This window comes from Microcebus murinus, chromosome 4 (genome assembly GCF_040939455.1).
Source record: "Microcebus murinus isolate Inina chromosome 4, M.murinus_Inina_mat1.0, whole genome shotgun sequence".
NCBI classification, from domain to species: domain Eukaryota; kingdom Metazoa; phylum Chordata; class Mammalia; order Primates; family Cheirogaleidae; genus Microcebus; species Microcebus murinus.
Genome location: NC_134107.1, coordinates 99,719,250 through 99,737,115, shown reverse-complemented (window position 1 = coordinate 99,737,115; position 17,866 = coordinate 99,719,250). Strand labels below are relative to the sequence as shown.

The window sequence follows — 17,866 nt, the reverse complement described above, 5'->3', positions numbered from 1 at the left end:
GTCAGAGGCTGAGGACTCAGCTCTAACTGTGCTTGAGGAACGGCAATGATATGCGAAGAGGAGTCCATAGTTGTCAACAGGTTTTAGAAAAGAGGATTATATGTCTGGACAGGGGAAGATGACATATTGGTGCAGTCAAGGCGCTGACGTTGTTTGTTGTTGCTCTGCCTCTGATATGTGACCAGTCAGTCATTCAGCCACGTAGTAAATATTTAGTAGGTGTCTTCTAAGTGCCTGCGGCCATCAGCATGAAGAAGACATATGGGGTCCTGATCTTCACGGAGCCAGTAGTCAGTGAATGCAGACTATCTCTGCGCCATTCTTGCCCACTGAGAATGCTGTTGAATGAGAAAAAGCCAAATAAGTGACTTTTTATAAAATGTTTTGAGTATCTACGAGTCTGAGGATATAGGAAAAACAAAGTGGGTTTATTCTACCGCATTCTCCTAACACAGAACACTTCTGACACCAGATGTATGGGGGTTTTCCCCACACACCCAAACAGGCAATCATTTCTGCAGCTGACACCAGTTGAGTGTCCTGTAATTCAATTCAGTTCTGACACTATCTGCCTAGAGATAGCATCACATCCCACAGGCGAGGGCTCAGCTGCACAAGGCTAGAGCCACTTCAGACACCAATCGCAAGTAACAGGTTGTCACCTGTACTTCTGACTCCCGGGCTATAAATTGGGGTTCTCGCTATCCCCTTCTTGGGGCAGCTCATAGAACTTTACTTACATGTTTACTGGTTTATTATAAAAGATACGACAAATAAAACAGATGAGGAGAAGGAGGAAATGCATAGGACAAGGCGTGTGGGAAGAGCGTGGAGCGTCTATGCCCTCCCTGGGGGCACTGCCCTCCAGAATCCTCCATGTGTTCAGCTATCCAGAAGTTCTCCGAACCCTGCTCTTTTGGGTTTTTATGGAGGCTTCATTACATAGGCATGATTTATTATATTTTTGACCATCGGTGATCAATTTAACCTTCAGCGTCTGTCCCCTCCCCAGAGGCTGGGAGATGGGACGGAAAGTCCCAACCCTCTAATCAGGCCGTGGTCTTTCCTGTGACCAGTCTCCGTCCTGAACACACTTAGGGGCTGCCAGCTCTCAGTCCACTCATTAGCATGCAAAAAAAAATTGCTTTGGAGAGTCTAAGGACTTTAGGAGTTGTATGCCAGGAAACAAGGATGAAGACCAAATATATATTTGACAATTTCACAGGGAGATAAACTCTGATTTTGCTTCATCAGTTATCCCCTCCAAGGCCGTCCAGTTTGGGACAGCGCATGGCAAGATGGAGCTAGGGGTGGGGAAGGAGAGGGAGAAGCAGGTAACTAGCGGCCTGCTTGTCCCAGACATGTTTATTCCTGTGAGCGTCAACATCACCTCTCGGAGCCATGCCATCGCTAGGGTACACTCATGAGCTGGCTTTGATTTCTTCATTTGTTCAGTTATTCATTTTATCAAACATTACTGTGTGCCTGCTATATACCAGGCCCTGAGCTACGTGCTGTGAGCTCAAAGTCAAAGTAACACATAAGCCTTGACCCCAAATAAGCTTTTAGTCCAGTGGTTGAGACCGCCATGTAAATAAGCAACTGTGTATACTATAATAAACGTGTGTATAGGACATAGTGGGGCACAGAAGAGAGAATGGCCAACCCTACCTGAAGAAGTCAGCATCTCTTGAGCTGGGTTATGAAGGATGGGCCTGAGTTCACCAGCAGACAAGAAGCAATGACAAGAGGAAAGCATGTGTGGCCAGCAAGGCAAAGTAAAGAAATGACAAGAAGGTTGGCAAAGCTGGCACGTAGAGTGAGGTGGTGACAGTATGTAGGGGCATAAAAAGGACAAAAGAGATAATGATTAAAAGTGAGAATGGGGCCCAGGTGCGGTGGCTCACACCTATAATCCCAACAATTTGGGAGGCCAAGGCAGGAGTACTGCTTGAGCAGAGCCTATGATACGTGCAGCAGTTGTGTTAGGAGGCTTGCGTCGCTCATGTACCTTACAGTTTCTGTGCAAAGGCTACTGCTGATTGCTAGAGATTTAGGGGACTTTCTGGAGCACTGAGGACGAGGAGGGACCCTTGTGGTTCAGGCTGCCTGCCAGGTGAGGAGCTGCCCTAGAGAAGGCTGTTTAGAGGCAGTGGTTTCTGGAGAGCAGCAGCTTCCTTGCCAGGCTTGTTGGCAAAGAACACAAGCATGGTGGCAGCTCCCTCGGGTTTGGGGAGAGGCGGGTTGGCAGGGCTACGGGAGGCTCTCAGCTGCTAGAACTCTCTCAGCTGGCTTCACGGACCGAGAGAGAGGCAGCCGGGGCTGCCAAGGACATGACATTTCTCATGCTGAGTGGGAAGGGAGGCAGCGTCTGCAGCTCCACTGATTTATGTTTTGATGCTGGACATTAGGCCTTATCTAAGGATAGGTGAGAACAAGGACCTCTGCTTTGGAATCACTCCCAGAGCTTCACTGTCAATCTTCCCTGCCCTCCTGCAGACACATGAACAGAGGCAGAGCTCAGCCTCTTCTCGTGCTGCCCCTAATGGGGTCACAGTCCCCGCTTCCTGGCCCACCCTCATAACCAGAGCAGACCGGAGCTGAGATTGTGAGCACCCACAGCAGTCATGAGAAGAAAAAAAAAATCACCCTCTTGCTCTTGTTAGTGAAACTCACTTATTACGTCAAACTTTTTTGACCTCTGTGGGCCTCTTTTGGGGAAGAAACTCTCCCTGTTTGCAAGTGATCCTGATACTTTGTGTGTGTGTGCAGAAGGTTTTGTGTGGTCTTAGAAAGACATCCCACAGCACATTGTTAAATAAAAAAAAAGCAAGTTTAAAAATAGTAGATAGAGTATGAACCTGGCATCACAAAGCATATTATGAATGCATATTTGTGTCTACATAGTTACATAAAGAGAATGTCTAGAAGAATATATGCTAAAATGTTAGTAGTAATTTTACCTGTATTATAAGATTGAGGGTGGTTTGTGTGTGTATGTAGGTTTTGAATTTTGGCTTCCCTATTCTTATTTTCTAATTTTTCATATATTTAGCTTAGCATATATTCAATGAATATATGATGTCGATACTGCTACTAATAAAAAACACGAGGTGACAAGAGACTGAAATGACCTACTATCCTGATCGATGGACCTACAAGAAATCAAGACTCTGACTCCAGAAGGATTCAGAGCAGCCTGCCTCTCAGCCCTACTTGGCTTCTTTTTACATCTGTGTCTAACATGCAAGGAATTCTAAGTTTGTTGGCCCATCTTGAAGGTATGTTCACTGGGTCTGTCCACGCAGGGAACAAGAAGAAGCTAAGGGTGACTAAGCTGATGCAGGATTTGAGGTGGGGGTGGAGGAAGTGTGGGCAGCATGAATAAAACATGAGAAGAACTTTCACTGACTATGTTGGGTAACTGGAATTTTTGCTGTTGAATGACCTGTGAACAATATTCCCAGGACTGGGCTGTGCCACTCAAGCAAAGCAAGCGGGACTCACTCCATTAAAATTTTTTTTTTAATTTAGAAAAACCCTTTCTATATTACCATTCCACCATCCCAACCCCTATTCCAGGATCATAAACCCCACCACAAAATTTGAGTCGCTGAATTTTTTGGAGTCTGACACAGTTGGAAGTGTGAAATGCAGCCATCTGGCAGGCCACAAAGCAAGTGCTTTTGAAATATTTATTGCCATGAAGCAATAGCTATGATTTTTAACCATGTATTGGAAGTTCTGAGCAGAAGCAATGCTTGGGCTCCGGTCAGCCAGCCAGGAGCTCTTGGCTGGGTTTTGTCCCCTGGGGGAAAGTAGGTAATAGGCCTAAAGGGAAAAATTAATGCCTCTCCTACCCTCTTAGGCCCTTTCGTGTTTTGTTTGTTTTGTATTGTTTTTGCAGGAATGTTCATTGAGAGAAGAGTGAGAGGCTGAGATTAATAACTCAGGATACCCTCTGAGGCTCCATGAGCTTTAAAGCTGTTTTACAGAGCTGGGTAATTAAGAGTGGGGGAGAAGAGTCTATCTTAATCAGCAGCATGAATTTAAATTTTGGGCTCCCTGGTAAAGTATCTGCAAGGGCCATTACCTTTCATTAATTACACAATAAACAACTCTTCAGTGGAAAAGGGCCACTGGTTGCAGGAGGCAGGACAGGGAAGGCAGGCAGGCGCCCTTGGGTGATAGTCACGTCCTGGAGCCAGGGAGACACAGCCCTGCCGAGGCTCTGCACCTTGCCGAGAAGCTTGCCTCTGAGTGGACCAGCCCCCTTTGCAGGGTGGGAGATGGAACCGCTGGTCCACACAGCTGACGAAGTTATTGTGTGCTGTTCCCCTCTCTATTGACAGAGGAAATGGGAACAGCAAAGACTGAAAGAACAAAGACTATTTTCCCCCAACACTTCCCATGGAAGCAGTGACTATAGACTCACTTTTACATGGGAGATGTTATTGGGACTTTTCCAGTTCATTTCAAGAAGGCAGGCACTTTCTGAAAATGAGCATTCTGCTTTTGGGTTAATTTTTGAAGGCCATCTGTGATTGATTTACTAGAGTGCTAATAATATTTTGCTTTCCTCTGTTTTCTTTCCAAAGCATCCTAAACTTCTTTCCCAGTCCTACAGACCCCACTCAGCTGTGGAGAGGCCCAAGTCACAGGCTGTAGGACTCCATGGTGTTTATAGTTTTATGGGGAGGGCTGACTTATAGGCTGGTGGTTTTCCCCCTAATACTAATGCTGGGGACGGGGAACATCTGTTAAAACAGAGCTGTACCTGAGACTTGAGAGTTTCTGTTGTGGTGTATCTTCTCTACTACAGAAAATGAAATCATAGAAGAAAAGAGTGCCAGGGCTCCAGGGAGGCCGGTAAGAGGTGCTGTGTCAAATCTGGCTGTAACACTCGCAGCAGCTGATGAGTGTTCAGCACTGCGCCGAGCACTTGTCATGCATTGTCTCATTTAATTCTTGACAGCTCCGTAAGGACCTGCTATTATGACCACATCACAGATGGGGAAACTGTGCTTTAGAAAGGTCAAGTAACCTGCCCACATCTTAATGTTAATGTGGGGTCAGGATTTGAACCCAGATCATTCTATGCAATCCCCCCACCCCTTTTTTTAAACCCAACCCTTTATCTCTAGAAGGGAGTGGGGAAGAGGCGTTTGGCAATTAACCCATCCTCTTTAAAAAATTATCCTCTGAGTGAGAAGAACTGCTCAACCCAACTCCTTCCTCAACTCCAGTTACAGGGCCTACACTGGGTGGTCTACGTGATCTTCACTCTCTTTGCACAGTGGCTTATTGGTGTTAATAGCAGCCTATTTGCTTAAAGGATCGAAGGGTCTCATGCCAGAGAACTTATCCCAAAGGGAGAAAGCAGCCAAGAGAGGGCCAATTCCAAGTACTGCACGCTGTCAGTCACGAGTATTTGTCCCCTAAGGCCATATGCGAGTCCTGTAGAGAACCAGGAATGAGCTGATTATCTGGTCTCTTCCCATTCTTCTCTTGACATTACTATTGTGTCCCCATGGCTCATTAGAGAAGCTTATTAGAGTGTCTTGGTAGAAGACACCTGTAGGGTTGTTTGCCTCACTAGCCCCTTTCCTTGACACTGCCATTTACAGCCATGGAGCGGCTCTTGGCAGCCCCGATCTGGTCTCGTGAGGATACAGAAAATGTTGGGCGCCAGGACGGGGCCGCTTGCCGCCTCCCTGCCGCTCTGCATCTCCGGGGGCCAGCGCTGTGTGTGGCCAGTTGGAGGGCACGCTGCTGGGGTGGGGCCCCGAGTGCCAGAAGCATCTGGGCCCACGTGCTGCCGCCTAGATTACGGCCACGCTGCTTGCGAGATACTGATTGGGCAATTTTTGAATCCCACTGTTTTTGATTGGATGTTAAAGCTTGTTGTTGATTGGATGTTAAAGCTCGTAGTTGATTGGACGCTTTTTGAGCCCTACCAAGGGTATAAAAGCAGGAGGAGACCAAGGAAGAGGGCAGAAGGGTCAGAAGATGGGAAGACAGGAAGAGAGCTGTAACACTAGGTGTGCTGAGCCTGCTGGGGAGGAATTAAGGCTGTTCTCCAACTCTTCGTGTGCCGCTTGGTTCTTTCCCCGGTCAAGAGCTGTAACACTAGCTGTACACTTGCTGCAACAGTGATGCTGTACACTCCTCGCCTCACCCTGCCCTGCTGGACCTATCATTGCAGAGCTGGGCGCTTGCCTGAAGCTCAGCCAATCAGAGCCCTTCCTAGGAATTCGGAATTGGCCCCCTTGAGACAAGTTTAATGGCTAGACCTGTTACATATTAGCATGAGAGCCCTTCCCACCAAGTAGATGGCTACACCAAAGAAAGCTGGTCTTGATATAGGAAGAAAATACAAATCCTTTGCAGAGAGAGGAGCAGAGACAAAGGTGGAGAGCAGATACAGAGGGCTTTCCTGTCTCTTCTTCCAGCCCCCTTCTTCTGGCCCTTGGCTCTTGGACACACACTTTTTAAAATAATACATTTCTTTTTTTCTTAAGCCAGCTTGAGATAGTTTCTAAACTTGAAACAGAGAATTCTAACTTTTCTGAGTTTTATAAGTTAGAACATCATATAACGTGGTCATTGAAGCCATGGTGGTAGGTCCATTTCCCCAGTAGATAAATTAATTTTGCTCAGTCCTGAAGCAACAGTTTATCTCTTTATCTGTTTTCACAAGGTGGGGAAGGGGGTATGACCAGCACCACTGGTAGATAAACAGCTTAAAAGCAAATGTACTTTTGATAGTGAACATCTATTATCTTGGAATATGATTGATGGCGTATCATCTAACTGGGTTTTCTTTCCCCTTCGTCATGCAGCCTACAACCTTGAGGATGCTAGAAGAACAAATCTTGTACACAAAAGCAGTTACTTTTCTTTATGTCCCCAGGAAGATGTGAGCCAGGAAGACTGAAAGTCTTTGCTGTTGTCACAAATCAAATAGATAAACTGAGAAGCCTGCAAGGATCTTAGCAGCTGGCCCTGGGAAAGGCAGCGAGCAGGAATGAGAGTCAGGTGGCTCTGGGCGTAAGTAACCCAGATGTCGGGTCAAAAGGACTAAAGTCTGCTATAAAGTTTCAGGACAGAGCAGGGCTGCAGTCTCCTTCCTTCAGGTCCCCCAGAAATAGCAAGAAGGGCAAGGTGGCACCTGTATTCTAAAGCTGCCATAACAAAGGACCACAAACTGGGTGGCTTCAGACAGTAGAAATGTATTGTATTACAGTTCTGGAAGCTGGAAAGCCAAAATCAAGGTGTTGGCAGAGTCATGCTCCCTCTGAAAGCTACAGGGGAGAATCCTTTCTTGTCTCTTCTTAGCTTCTGGTAGCCCCATGTTCTCCGTGGTTTGCAGCTGCATAACTCTGGTCTCTGCCTTGGTTGTCACATGGTGTTCTACCCCTGTGTCTTCACATCGTCTTCCATCTGGACATGTTTGTGTCCAAATTTCCCCCCTCTTGTAAGAACACCAGTTGTATTGGGTTAGGGGCCCACCCCACTCCAAGACGACTTCATCTTAACAATGACTCTATTTTCAAACAAAGTCACATTCTGAGATCCTGAGGGTTAGGACTTCAGCATATCTTTGTGGGGTTGGGGGCATAATTCAAACCATAACAGTACCCATGGAGGTTTGGCGCATTTGGGCTTGACTTGAGTCAGTGCAAGTGTCCCATGGGGTCTGATGCAGTGGGTGTGTTAAGGTACCTGGTGAGCTCAGCAAATTGGGTCAATTAATTGGCTGTTAGAAGACGATTTTCATGTGGAGCCAAGATTGCAAATTTTTATCTTAACAGAGGAAATAACCAGGCATGTGAGCCTGGGAAAAAGTCTTGTTCAAAAGGAAGAGAAGCAATTTCAAGAACAGCATCTGGTCAGTTTCTTAGGTAGCCTCCAGGTCCAGCAATCATTAGTGTGTAGGAAATCCAAGAGTGAAAATTGAAAATGTTCAAAACTCCATAAAATGTACTGAAATCCATACCCATGCCAGTCAAAAATACCAAAAATGAGTTATTATGGTTACTCTTATTTATACCCTGAGATCAGTGTCAGGACACCTTGCTTACATCAAAATCAGACAGGCGGCCTCCATGCAGTGGGGAGGAGGAGATGGCAAAAGGCCTTTCTGTTGGATCCTAGTATATGGTGTGGTCCCAAGAGAATGAAGTGGGATCTTTTAGTAGGATTTTGACCAAAAGAGACAAGGCTTGAGGCAGGTCTTCTATCCCAGCCTGGGAGATGGAGGCAGACATCCCAGAAAATGCTTGTGGCTAGGATTAAGGCAAGGCTGATGCAAAGGAAGAATCATAATTAGACACTGGATTTATGGAAGCTTGATCGCTAGAATTCCTCATTTGCCTCTCTACTGAAAGGAGGAGGAATCATGTCCTTCACATTTCTATTCCCATCACATAATATGAGACATGTTTTAAACCAAAGGCTTTCTGAATATTCGCTGGATGAAGGAACACAAGCGTGTACAACTTGATCAGGGATAGCTCAGACAGAGGGCAGGACCAAACCTATATAATTAGATCCTATAGTTGAGAGAGGCAGAGATGCATGGACTGACATGTTTCAGTCTTAGAGTTTATGTTACCTATCCCTGGTGTAGCGTGAGGAGGAAGAAAACATGAGAGAGGGAGGAAGGATGCTGGAAAGCATTATAACTCCTGCTGAGTTGGCTCTTGCTAATTAAGTTTCATTATTCGGTTTGTAATGTATCAGTAGCTATTCCATATTCGAATGTAAGCACTTATTATCTTCTCAACTGGAAGATGAATTGGCATTATCCTTGCATTGTTTCTCTCCATTCTTTAATTGGGTATATTAATTTCTTCTGTCTGGGAAATATACCAGAACCAATGCACCATTTTCATGAAGAAATCTTATTCCTGTTAAAGTACCAGAAATGCTCCTGGGATACTTAACACTCCATTGAGTGTCTTGACCCCTATTGGTACAGTTCACTAGTGCTAAAGGCAGAGAATTTGGGCGAGAAATCCTTATTTCTATTCGAATCATAAAATCAGAGACTCATAGCTTTGAAAGTAACATTAGAGAGTTTTTCTAATTCAAAGTTACTCCCAGGAAAGGAACTTCCATTGACTTTGCTGAAATCTGATCATCTAGCCACTACTAGGACAATTCTAGTGAGAGGTCATCTGTTTTCCAGGCAATCAGCTTTATTATTGGACAACGGCCTGAGAGTCTGACTTCCTAGGTCTGGGATGAGACCCAAGAATCTGTGTTGTAATATCAATGATGTTGTATTATCAAGTTATAACATTGTTTGACCATGTTTTAGAACCACTGTTTCAAATTAGTGGTTTTCAAAATTATTTTAGCCAAGTAGCATATAGATAGAGAACCAAATCTTACATGGAAGTAGGACCTTCAAGGAAGGGCAGCGACTAGGAGCTCTGAATTCAAAGAATCCTCAAATGTAGGTTATTGTCCACTGATGAGGATGAGGTCTGATCATAAGTGTTAGTTCTAACTATAGCCTGCCAACTTCTAATAGCTAACTCTAAAGATGGGAAAATAGACCTATGAGTAAAGTGTCTTAAAAATCTAAAAATAGTCCAGGCGTCACGGTGCTCTTAGAAGACCCGTGTGGAAGCTGAATAGAGAGAGCTCATAAAAGAGGAGCTGGAACGGAGCTCCCAGGCCTGCCCACTCAGGTGGCCCCCGCCCCTACCCCAGCGTGCCCACAGCCATTGCTAGAGAATTATTGGTCTGGATGCTTTCCCATTTGTCAACATCTCTTTTAATCTGTAGCAGCAAAAATGGTTCCTGTGCCCAGCAGTCGATGGAAGAGTGAAGGCATAACCCATGACAAGAAAGAAAACAATTTACTAACATTTCGCCACAACCATACAGAGCCCAAAAGATGCGCCAGAGCACTGTTGTTTTCTGAAAATGTTGTCATTCATCTCATTCCTTGAAGGCCTCATGGAGTCCCTTCTCTCTCTGGTGTCCTGACCTCTCCACTCTGTGCCCAGTATTTCCTGGAGCCTCCCCGGAACAAAGGATGAAATTCCCTCTGTTGTCCTAGGAGTGCATTTAAGTGTTCCAGATGCTTTAGAATGGAACAACCCCAGGACCACCTTTGGACCATCTCTCATATCATATTTTCAAAGAATTACTATGATAAAAACATTGGCTTTTTTACCAGGTCTTCCAAAAGACTCTCTTCCCACCAGGATGAAGTGAAGGATGGAATAAAGAAGATGAGAGATTATGTGTTTAAGATCCATGAAAAATAAAAAAATAAAAAAATAAATAAATAAATAAATAAAATATGTGTTTAAGATCCATGAAAAATAAAAAAAAATAAAAAAATAAAAAAAATAAAAAAAATTTCAACCTCCACATTTGTGGTCCAAATGGGGTCTGGCTGGAGAGTTCGGAGGATTAACACATTCTAAGACACACATTTTCCCCACATTGTAATATCCCTGAAATTGGATGATAGCTTACAATCAATGGTCTATCTTAGTTTATTTGGTAGCTTTTTTTCTTAATTGTGTATAAAATAGTAGTGCATTTGTAATAGATGATGACTTAGATTCAGTGAAACCCAATACTTTGAACTTGTTTTTCCTCTTTCTGAAAGTAGCTTACTTATCCCTTGACCTCATATCAACTTCCTGGAGCATAACTCTTCGATTAACTTTGGATTTGCTATGAAAAAATGACAGCTTTTGTCAAATGCCTGGATGGATGAAAGAAAAGATATAGCATTTCTAAGATGTATCAATGTAGTGACACTCTTTTTTTTTTTTTTTTTTTTTTTTTAAGAAAGGCAGTTCATTAACTCAATCAGTCGCCTTTTAACTGAATACTTAATATGTACCCACGGTAGTTCTAAACGTGAATACATATATGAAACAACACAGGTATGGTGTTTCACATATATGAAACACACAGGCTGTGTTCTTAGGAAGCCTTTTTTCCATGGTATTGCTGTCCAGTAGAAACACAATGGAAGCCACATATATAATTCTATTTTTTTGAGTAGTCACATTACAAAAAGAAAAAGGCAACAGGTGAAATTAATCTTAATATAATGAGGTATTTTGCATTTCTTTCATACCTATCCTTCAAAATTAACTGTGTATCTTCATTTACAGTGCATCTCAATTAGGACTAGTCACATTTCAAGTACTCAATAGCCACATGTGGCTAGTGGCTACTATATAAGAGAGCACAGTTCTGAGGGGTGGGGAGAGAGAATACAAACAAAATTAAACAAACCAATAAGATCATTTTAGATGGGGATATGGTTTATGAAGAAAATAAAATAAGAGCATGGGATCAAGAGTGACTGAATGGGGGTTATTTTAAGAAAGCCTTTCCATTATTTTATTTTATTTTTATTTTTATTGTGGTAAGAACACTTAACGGGAGATTTACCTTCCTAACAAATCAGATGTGCAATATACGCTATTGTTGACCTTAGGTACAATGCTATAAACAGATCCCTAGAACTTGCTCAACTTGCTGAACAGAAACTTGGTGCCTGTTGGGTAGTTAACTCCCCATTTCCTCCTCCTCCCAGCCCCTGGCAACCACCATTCCACTCTTCAATTCTATGAACTTGGCTGTTTCAGATACCTCCTATCAGTGGAATCAGGCAGCATTTGTCCTTGTGACTGGTTTATTTCACTTAGCACAGTGTCCTTGAGGTCCATCCAGGTTGTTGCATATTGCAGGATTTCCTTCTTTTTAAAGGCTGAATAGTAATGGTCTTTTTTGAGAAGGTAATGTTGAGATGAGATCTAATAGATGAGAAGTGGCTTCCTATGCTAAAATAGGATGGAAGAGGCCTCCAGGTTGCAGGAGTAGTGAGAGCAAATCCCTATGGTAGGGATGAATTTGGAGCATTTCAGGAGCAGCATGAAGGTGGGTGTGGCTTTAGCAGAGCAAGTGTGTTAAGTGTACACAGCAGGTGGGGGTGGAGATGAGGACCCGGTAGGAGGGGTAAGAGGGGACCAGGAAGGAGAGGTAGGCAAGCGCCAGACCATGAAGGGCCCCATGGGCTCTGTAAAGACTTGGGGAAATGATGTTTGTTTTGTATGCCTTGTTTTTACACGAAATCACACTAATTTCTGGTGACCGCTGCATTCATTTTTAAGATTTTCACATCCACTTGTTTAATAATCAGCTCTGGAGTTTTGCTGAGGATTGATGTTCAGATTTTCAGCGTGAGGTTTTCAAAAGTCGCCCCGCTTTACCTTGCTGAGAGTTGGGATATTTTCTTTGGGTGTCTTTCCTCTTTTCCATGATTTTATAAAGATTACCTGGAGTGGTACTGAGTCCCCACCTGCAAGTTCCTCCAGTGCTTGAGGATGTTGTCCAAATAGGCCTGGAGATGTGAGCACATTTTCAGTGAGCAAATTCTTTTTTACTAGATCGTCACATATTGTCACCTTCATTTCCCTTTTTATGTTATTTATACTATTCTTTTCAGTTTGAAGATATCACTTGAGGGAGAAAGCTGAAGTACCATAGCAACTGAATTAATTTCTCTTTCTATTGGTCGTTAAAATTACATAATTTTCCCTACATTCTCATTTTTGCTTGAATTTACCAATCTTGCGTGAATACTTTACATGAGTTTTGGTTGATACAAAGTATATTGCTTTTTAAATATTAGGTCGGACACAGTGGCTGGTGCCTGTAATCTCAGCACTTTCGGAGGCCATGGCAGGAGGACTGCTTGAGCCCAGGAGTTTGAGGTTGCAGTGAGCTATGATTGTGCCACTGCATTCTAGCCCAGGTGACAGAGCAAGACTGTGTCTTGGAAGAAAAAAAAAAAAAACTATAAAGTATTTTGCTTTCTAAATATTAGTGTTTTTATTATCTCTTTGTCTTTTGTTTTTTGGACAATTGATGGTGGTAATCACCTTGCTCCCAGATCCCCCAACATTAGGACATTTTTGACTCTTTAATTTTGCTTATTCCCTATATTGGCCAGTCCTTATGTTAGTCATGACTCTCGGTTGAACATCATGGAAATCCAGCGCAGTTCATTTAAGAAGATATCGGATTGGTTCACATGAGGGACGTTCACTAATTTCTAGCACAGTAGGCTTGTAGATGTTAACAGGGCTCTGTCTCTGACTTTTGCTTTGTTTTTTCCATTTGTTTTCATTTATGCAAGGCTCTCTAGCTTGGCCACACCAGCCAAAAAGGAAAAAAAAAGTCTTTTTCCTGATAGTGCTAGCAAAAGTCCCAGATAAGGCTTTTCTGGCCAGGCTTAGGTCACATGCCTACCCAAATCCATCCTTAGGGGAATGTGCTGTTGTCATTAGACATGCACCACTCGAGCCACATGGCCTACGAATGGTAAAGGCGGTTCTTCAAAGGATGATCAATCAAAGTTCTGTAAGACAAGAAGTGAGGGCCAGGTGTGTCCTGTAATCCTAGCACTCTGGGAGGCCAAGGTGGGAGGATAGCTTGAGGCCAGGAGTTCAAGACCAGCCTGAGCAAAAGTGAGACCTCGTCTCTACTAAAAATAGAAAAACTAGCCAGGTGTAGTGGCCCATCAGGTAGTCCTAGCTACTTGGGAGGCTGAGGCAGGAGGATCACTTGAGCCCAGAAGTTGGAGGTTGCTGTGAGCTGTGATGGTGCCACTGCACTCTAGCCAGGGCAACAGAGTGAGACGCTGTCTAAAAAAAAAGGAAACAGAACCCCACTTCCCTCCTCACTCCCTACCCTTCAAAAAGAAAAAGAAAACTAAAAAAAAAAGAGGTGGGGATAGATAGATAACGGAGAAATACAAAATAACAAAGGACCCTGACGGGCTCATGTCTTGTTGCTTCTCCCTTTACAGGGTCACTCGTGTTTGTTTTCTTCTTCCCATTCCCCTGACTCTGTTTTAGCTGCGTGACACTCGATCTTTGCCTCGATTGTTGAAAAAGCCCCTTCACGGGTCTCATGTCATGTCCGCCATCTTTAGCGCAGCCATGTTGCAGAATTCGTGGGACACAAGTTTTGGGAAGGTCCCTGTGGACGTGCTGTGGGACACCAGGGCCTGACTCCCTCCCCAGTGCCGCTTCCTCCCTGCGACGCCCCTGCAACGTGGCGACGGGAGAGAAGCCCCCAGCTGTCTACCACCTATACCAGCGTGGTGGAGGCGCGCAGAGGCGGCACTGCCCGTGTTTCACAGGTGGCGGTGGCTGGAAGGATGAGAGACAGCATGGTGAGCAACGTGGCATCTGAGCCGGCCTTGGAAAGATGGGTGGGTTTCATTGGCTAAGAGGAGGTGAGGAGGTGAGCAAGCCTGGCAAAGCGAACAGCACAAACAGAGACGTGGTCAGAGAATAGCAAAACTGTTCGGCTCGGCCGATCCGTAGGGCGCATGGTGAAACTAAGTTTAGGCCAGATGGCAGAGGGCATTGAATGGCATTGGATTTTGAGGATATTGGAGATGCAGAGATGTTTCCAGGTTGTTGGAAAAGAAGGACAATCCCAAGGCGAGCAGACATTTATCTGACGGTCTGGAGGGCTATTTGCCCTTTATAGGCTTTTTTAGAGGGTGAGAAGATGATGAATGGCCTGCGGTCCCGGGCCGGCGGGGCAGGCCCTTCCCGGCTGCTGGGCAGTGGCCATTCTCCCGCCTCAGCAGGCGAGCTCGGGCCTGTCACCTTAGCAACCAAGACTCATGCCCCGGAACAGACTTCAGCACAGGGCCTTAGAGCCGCCCTGATATTGAATCCTTCCTGGCCCCATCTTTGCCCCCCATTCAGGCCGTGTCGTTTGGATTTTCTGGTGTAATGGAGGCGGCCCCAGGGGGCTACGCGGGGCCTTGGAGCAGGCCAGGACCGAGCAGGGGAGAGATACAGCCCTATTTGCATGCTCCCTGCGTGCTATAATTTCCCAGCTGGCCCGAAAGGTCAGCCAGGGGATCTTGTTTGTGAAAATAGAAAGGAGCATAAGTTGCTGACTATTTCTTTCTTAATTCTTTCTCTCTCCCTTCTACCCTGGGACTGGGACTTGGGTTGTGCCTCTTGCCAGGAGCTCTCCTTCCCTGTCAACTGACTGCCTTTCTTTCTTCCCCTCTCAAAGGGAAGGGATGGATTTCTTGGCTGTATTTCTGATGGTTTCTGAAAGGCCTTCACTTCTCTTGGCAGAGGCTGGCTGCAGCGTGACTTGTGCAGCACGACTCGGTATGTGCATCGGGACTTCAGCCCAAGGTGCCCTGGGAAACACGCTGTAGCGAGGCAGCCCCTGCTGTCCCCTCAGGGGTCCCCGGAGAGGGGAACAAAGCGAGGGGTGGTGGAGTTAGGGTACATTTGGGTAAGGTGGGAGGCGTGGCCAATTTGGGCGGTTTCCTGTTGCTCAGGACACCGGGCCATTCGGATGAGGTCACAGACGCCTCTTCTCTGGTCCAGACTAGTCCAGAAAGTGCCGGGCAGTGAACAGATGCCCAGATGTCCTGTGGGGAGGGTTCATTTCTGTAAGACTTTTTTTCTACTCTTTGGCTGCTTTCCAACAACAGCCTGCCCCTAATGTTTTTCCTTATGGTTCTGCTGCTGATGGTGGGATTAGGAAGAGGCCTTCAAACCAAAATGCAGATACCTCTAACCCAGACCATCAGAAGAACAGACACCGATCTGTTGGTTGGAAAGATTCCTGAGCTTTGATTTTGGTTGCAATATGCCAGAGAACTTCCCACCCACCAACACACGCCTTTGTGAAGGAATCCCACCACCGAGTCTTTGCAAGAAGGAAGTATGCTCCGCAGGAGAACATCTGTTTGAGCCAGGCAGACCCAGGCAATAAATCCCAGCTCGCCCACTTGCCTGTGTGGGACTGTGTGAGTCACATCCAGAGCATCAGTTTCCATATCTGTTAAAAAGGACACTAGCAATACCCAACCTCACCGAGATGCCAGGACTAGACAAGGTGATGTGTGCAAAGGGTTTAGCACAGAGCTTGGTATACACTAAGCACTCAATCAATGGTGGCTCCAATTATTATTAAGGTGGTGGTTTTGCCATTAGTGTTTGACACGTATTAACCAAAGAGGGGAGAATGGTCCCGAGGTGGGGACCCCTGTGTTCCCAACTGCCATTGCTCCCACAAACAGGCCAGGCAGCTGTTACAAATGGCATTTACATGGCGGCTAATTTAACATGATATTAATTTTAAGATGCAGCTGGGTCGTCCCCAGGTTCCCGTGCCTTCCCGCTCACATCTGGCACACTGCCCCACAGAGGCAGTCTTCTCCGTGACTTCCAGATTGACCTCAGGAGGGTGTTTGTGGCTCCACTATCAAAGGGTTGTTAATTTTACACACATACCACATTAACACACACTTTAAATGGTCTCATTAGTTTTTCTGCTGATATCCAGCTTTGAAATGACTGCTCTGACTACAGAGCCCCCGCGGACACGAGCTCTCATTATTTTGAGGGATAGCACCCCCACACAACCATAAATCTAGAGCAGCTGCCGTTTGGGCTTTCCCTGTGGTTCAACTGGTGCGTTAGACTGGAGAAGTGAGTAAGTCAGAAACCACCACTTTGCTGTTCAGCTGGGACAAATGCAGGTAGAGAAACTCAACCGCACAAATGAAGGAAGAGAGCTGGGTGCATAGGTGAAAAGGAGCAGCTGCTATGGTGGACCGCAAGCTTGAGAACAGTCAGCAGCCAGACTCGGTTCAGATGACTGATACTGATTGCAGGAAGCGTGTGGGCACCTGTTGCTTATGAGCCACCTGGTTAATCCCGCAAAGAAGCAGCTTTAGACAAAAGAGAGACTCAGTATCTAACTCACAAAATTTCAAAGCGGGTTTTGTTAAGTCCAGCCCCAGGTATATCTCTATAATGACCCTTTCCATTCTGAGTGTCAGAACGTTACATTTTGTATTTAATCTTCACGAGGCCCAGAATCTTCTCCTCTCTTTTAAGATAAAAATTGTCTTGTGAAGCTTTGACTGTTGAAGTTGTGTACGGTAGTGTGCTGAGCCCCTCTCCAGGCAGAAGGGGGGGATGGAGCAAGGTGGACTCACGAGAAGATGCTGTAGGTCTGGTGTGTTCTCCGCCATCAGCGATCACAGGTGGGCATCAGCGGGGCTGGTGGTTAGAATTCTCTCTCGCGGTCTCCTCTGGCCCCTGCTGCAGGGGCTACAGCAGGGCAGCCTGAAAAATGTTCATCTTCTTCTCTTCGGGCCGGTGCCTGGAGGCAGTGACCATCTCCTTATGACAGGGCATTTGTGACATGGGCTGAGGGAGGGACTATTTGTTGGAATCAGGTCTCCCATCAGAAATCAAGGGGGGTTGAAGGTCATTCTGCAACTTCACCACAGCTGTCATCCATCAAATGAACCCTTGGCTAACCATGATCCACCCAGCAGGCAGATGGCTGTGCACACTGTGTGTGTGTGTCTTGCCAGCACACCCAATCAGAGTAAAGCTCGGTTTGGGGGACCTTCAGCCAGCAGCCCTCAAGTTGCTGGTTCCAAGGCAGCACTAATCCGGCGCCAGAGGTTTCTTCCCGTGCTCGGCATCATGTAGCATCCATCCTCCCTGTTAGGCTGTCAGCTCCATCAGACCAGCTCTTTCTCATCACACGAGGGCGGAACACAGAGCCTAGCACCCAACAGGCACCCAGTAAATGTCTGTGAATGGAAGGATCGCAGTTATACGTAAACATGCCCTGTGTTAAGAGCTTTGAGCTGAATCATCCTCTCCTGGTTGTGTGTGTTTCCAAACGGAAGCTGTATTTCTTATAAATGATTAAACAATAACAACAACAACAAAAAAACCAAGTTACAGAACATTATGTACTTTATGATTCCAGTTCTGCAAGCTAGGGGGAGAAAGAGAAAGGGGGA

General features: G+C 45.5%; 1 long non-coding RNA gene across 1 annotated transcript; it reads right to left on the bottom strand.

Moving 5' to 3' along the window:
- Nucleotides 1-69: 69 nt before the first annotated feature.
- On the bottom strand, nucleotides 70-17,214 carry LOC142870503 (uncharacterized). Its single transcript, XR_012918858.1, has 2 exons — nucleotides 17,042-17,214; nucleotides 70-338 (listed from the first exon to the last, which is right to left on the bottom strand). It is a non-coding gene; the product is annotated as an uncharacterized LOC142870503 (long non-coding RNA).
- Between the last annotated feature and the right edge of the window lie 652 nt (nucleotides 17,215-17,866).